Consider the following 5327-nt stretch of genomic DNA (forward strand, 5'->3'; position numbering starts at 1 on the left):
AACTTCCCTTTCTCTTTGAATTTCGAATTCAGTATAATATTCAGGAGTGTGAGTTTTGATTTTTGATCTTGTAATAACTTTATTTAACAGGCAAACCCTATTAACTTAGTCCAGATATTGACTCACTGAGATACTGGTGACATTTTATTCAAACTTATGTAGGCAATTCTTTGTTGGGTTTTAACACAGTGCAGCAGGGCACCAGGCCTTCAAATTCCAGGATACATGTACACTGCAGTGTGTAAAACACCCACTACCCTTTAAGCAAACACCATAAATCTACTTGTTATGACTAACTTATTGTCACCTGCAGGCCAGAGGATGTATGCAGATTGAATTCCTTGTGTGTTTTGTGATTTTGTTAGAGGTAGCACGAGTTCAACACACACCTGGGAGCCTTCTCCACACATAAAGCTGACCCAGAAAACATTTGCTATGATGTGCAAAGCCTTGTTGGGCCAGATGACCTCATCCTGACACTGATAACTTGTGGATATTGTTGTTGGGGTGAGTCTGCGTGACAATATGTGAATAGGTGAAGTCACGTGTATCATGGTGTCACATGTACAGGAAGGGTTTAACTGAGTAAACACTGACACCAGCAGCCCCAGTGTGTGTGAGTGTGTGATTAGTGCCGTGTCATATGAATAGAACATTGTGAGACATCCTTCATCCACAGTTGTGTTTGAACAAATGTGTCACTACATGTTCTCTTCCTACTGTGATTGATTTTTGTTCGTTCTTTTCAGTTAGGACTGTTTTCCTGCAGAGAAGAGATCAATCCCAATCAGCAGACTCCAAGATAAACACAGATTTGATCATTTCTGTACATAGCAGTCATGACGGTAGCATATTCGTTGGCAATATACTCATTATTAGATGTGATACAAATTTGAAAAGTCCAATTTATCATTGTTAGTCCAGCATTACATCATTCTAATGCGCTGTTCACACTGTGATGGGCACAGCAACAGGCTCCAAGTTATATTCGATAAGGCCAGTAACACGAAGCTGCAAACTGACGGGCAACTCTTGGCGGCGCGACTAGCCACAAATCACAGTTGAGCTGAGTTGAGTTCAGCGCTTAAAAAAGTGGTGATGATATGATATCTCTCCCCAAAGTTCCTGTTCTGTTACGTCTGAAAAGTGGTAGCCAGTTCCCAGTTCTTTTCAACGACAAAAATACATCAACTAAGTGACAATGCATCTGGCCACGCTTGGACTTTTGTTTGGCTTTATCGTTTGTAGTGTGACTATAGCATGAGGGAGTATTAAAGAAATAGAGCGATGTTTTTGAAAGTGTGCATGTGCAATTACATTCCGAGAGTAAGATCTATCCATCCATTATCTGTAACCGCTTATCCTATTCAGGGTCTTGCGGGGCTGGAACCGATCCCAAGCGGACATTGGGCAAAGGTAGGGTACACCCTGGATAGGGCTGAGATAGAGACAACCATTCATGCTCACATTCACACTTTTAATCGCAATTTAAAGTCATCAATTCACCTGATGCGTGCATGTCTTTGGACTGTGGGAGGAAGCCAGAGAACCCGGAGAGAACTCGCGCTGACATGGGTAGAACATGCAAACTCCACACAGAAGGAGAAGAACTGCTAAGAACTGAGTTGGTAGTGTTTGGACAGAGAAAGACTAGCTGTTTCCCCCCTGCTCCCAGTCTTTATGTTAAGCTAAACTAAGCTAAGCTCATCCCCTGACTCCAGCTCTGTACTTAACACACAGCTAGTAGAGTAGTATCCATCTTAACTCTCTGCAAGAATATGAATAAATGTAATACCAAAAATGTCAAACTATTACTTTATAACATAACAGTCTGGTGTTTAAGGTTCGGCTGAAAAAAACACTGTCAATCTTGGAACTGCTTACTTGTAGCGATGCTAAAGTAATATATATATATATATATATATATATATATATATATATATATATATATATATATATATTCTATTACAAATTGCATATGACATATTTGCTGCTGGTAGGAAACGGTGGCCCTGCGTTTGGAGTCAGAGTTACAGCATGTAACCCAACCTGCTGCTGCAACACGTAAGAAGTCATGCTTGTTTGTGTTGTGTATACATGCGTTTACTCTTTTAGCTTTTAGCTGAATAGATATGATTAGAAGCAGGGAGCGTATCAGTTATAGTGCCAGTTAATGTGTGTTTCTCATGGGAAAAATGATAGCGAATGACGCACACATACACAAAACATCAACACACACACATCTAATCCCATCTCTCTGCGGTCCCACAGTGGGACGGATGATGTCATTCACCTGCGGTGCCGTGGGGCGACAAAGGCTCTTTTGTGCCTCTGCAAACACACACACACTCACTTTTCTTCCTATGTGTGGCTCACGAGAGCAGAGCAGACTGAATTGAATGCACATGTGGTTTCTCTCTTCGTTTGCCCTCTCATTCATCAAACCTGGAGAACAGTAAGAGCTGCTGTGCTGTCACAAAGTCACCTCTCACTTTGTAAGTCGAGTTAACGAGACGAATCGGGCCAGGGTCAGGAGGAGGTTAGACAGGTTTCCAATTCAGACATCTGAAGAATTTGGGTTTGTAAATGAGACATCTGTCTGCTTTTAAACGGCAGACGCCATTTGAAGAGACTGTAAACTACGAACAGTTGGTGAGCAAGTACAAAGTCCAGAGAGCTGAGTACATTTATTTTATCCCTTCCACCTCTTAAGTGCAGCGATGATGAGAAAGTTCATGATTCTGCAGTTCTCCTCAGCTCTAAAGAGCAGTTTAAGGCCATACCGCCTGCAATTGTGGTTCATAAACTGACTGAATAAGCCAATTGCTCAGCGCCATACACGAAAAGGTAACAACTAGCTAGTGAACAAAATGGAGTTCCCTCATGAGTTAAAGATGCAATGTGTAATATCCTACTACTAACTAGCAGTGGGGCAAGAATACGCCAAATTCAACCAGACTGCTGGAAACTCAGAGAGCGGGCCGGGCTAGCTAGCTAGCATGCTTATTTTAGTAGATAACTCCACAACACAATACACAGAGGCCACATTACTAAATTGGCAAAGCTGGTGAAGTGAATATCAACTGGTTTGTGTTAATGCAATTAATTGAACATTTGTGTGGGAATATACATCACTAAAACATAATATAAATAAACAAGGGGAGTCCTGATTCATGACCTGGGCCCCGTTCCTCGTACGTGGTTCAACTAAGTCGATCAAATGTCCTATTAGCCAGCTTAAATTAACCCGATGATTGATGTCAGGCTATGTCGGTTTCTCAAAGGCTGATCCGCGCTCAAACAATCTCGTTAATTCGAACCAGCCGTCAGTTATCAGGATAATTGCGCATGCCCGTCCTACTTCAGAAGGGGGAAGCGTCGATCACCGAAACCATGATTTTCTAACAGTAGAATGGCAGGTAAAGTCAAAGAAAGAGCCTCTTTTTTCTCCGCTGGCGAGCAGTAGATAATCATGAACTCATATGAGGAATTAAAGACCATAATCATGGCAACATCTAACACTGCCACCGCTGCGAGGGCTAGACAAGAAGCATGGCAAAATATCGCAGACAAGTTAAATGCGTAAGTGTTGGGAAAATGTATCGGCTAATTTTAAGTGCCTCATCACCCCAATCAATCAGATTATATTTCTTTAAATGTGCCTGCTGGCAGTAGGCTTAATGGAATGCATCATCGAATGAGATCTTGCTAGCGAAAATAATTATCTCTGCGCTTATGTATCATGTGATATGTGTATATACATGTATGTGTAAATTACCATATAGAAGTAGGAGTTTGAATATGTGTGTGCGAATCTGTGTATGGGCGGATCAGTATGTATGTATGTATTATTCATAATCAGAAATTCAATCAATTGAAGCAGTGAAAAGTGTGTGTGTGTGTGATTCTCTCTATTCTTATCATGAGTCCACCTTAATCATGTTCTACAATAATGATATGCTATGGTGTACTAATAACACTGTCATATAATTATGAGTGCTTTCAACCCCCATGTAGTTGCAACCCAGCCATCAAGAGGACATGGGAGCAAGTAAAAACTAAGCACAAAAACATTATTCAGAATGGTGAGTCAATACAATATGTGCCATGGTAATGTATTGAACACATCCATAAGTTTCTTAAGCGCCAAATACACTTTACGAACAGCACAGCAAGCAGGGGCTTTCCCGATGTTCTCCACATCGCCGAAGCTGTACAAAAATTTACAACTCGCAAAAAAGCGCAAGGCTATGCATACAGTCTGTGAGACAGTCAATGCTCGGCTGCAGCGTGGGTGTTCGCAATGTATGGCTCGAGAAGGTCTTGTAAATAAATGATTCCTTTTCGGCAGAATCGATAGCACTCGTATAGGAAGTCAGCATGATGTGATAATGGATCTTGGCGATCTTGAAGAACTCTCTCCCTATAAAACGCTAATCTAACTAATATCGCTCCTTCATCAATGGGATCTCTGAGGAAGGGAGCTGCCATTTTTTTCCGGGGGAGTGGCAAGCTTATCCATCTAACTTAAGTTAGTCTGCGCTGGAGCAGGTTCAAGTTTATGGATGTGTTGCTATGGTGATTTTGCCAAACTTGCTTTGTGGAACCGAAAAGCCTGACTTATATAATCTTATCCTGAAAATTATCCGGCTAACTCAGTTAGCCAGGTACGAGGAACGGGGCCCTGATCTAAAGGCCCCTTTAGAGGGCCCCTGTATGTTCCTGAGAGAATTTGTCTTCAGATTATCACACAATGAACAGACAGAGGAGGGAATATGGGGTTAATAGGGGCTCAACAGTTTTTGCCCAGGTGGCCCCCAGATGGTTCAACTAGCCAGTTTCATTCTGTACAGGAGGTCTGCCCTTTACACAGATCTATAAACCCACGTGTCCTAGCTTGCAGGTGATTTTATCTGTCGTTGATATTACGAGCAGAAAAAAGAGAGAGGGCATGATCATCCTGGTAGCTGCTCCTAAACTCCACTGAGGGTGTTGTAAAAAAAAAAAAAAGAAATCACTCCTGCCCTCTCAAACTGTGATATCAATGTAAAACACAACAGGTGTAAAGATATGACTGAGATTAGCCAGCTATCACCTACAGTGGGAATGTCTGCCTGCACGTACGGCATGCCAACACACAGACATGCAATTCTACCGACTGGATAAAAAGCTGTAGGCACTTCCACATGGCAGAGACAGAAGCTACTCTATATCTGCTGAACTGTGAACGTCCAACTCTGACGTCTTAGCCTTACTTAGCAGCCAGTTTGTGTTTCATTTACGGATGAATGTATATTTGAGATGTTTATGTTGTAACCTCTCTTAGT

This window comes from Cebidichthys violaceus, unplaced genomic scaffold, assembly GCF_023349555.1.
Source record: "Cebidichthys violaceus isolate CVI_PGR_0920_01 unplaced genomic scaffold, fCebVio1.0.p SCAF_21, whole genome shotgun sequence".
Lineage (NCBI taxonomy): Eukaryota > Metazoa > Chordata > Actinopteri > Perciformes > Stichaeidae > Cebidichthys > Cebidichthys violaceus.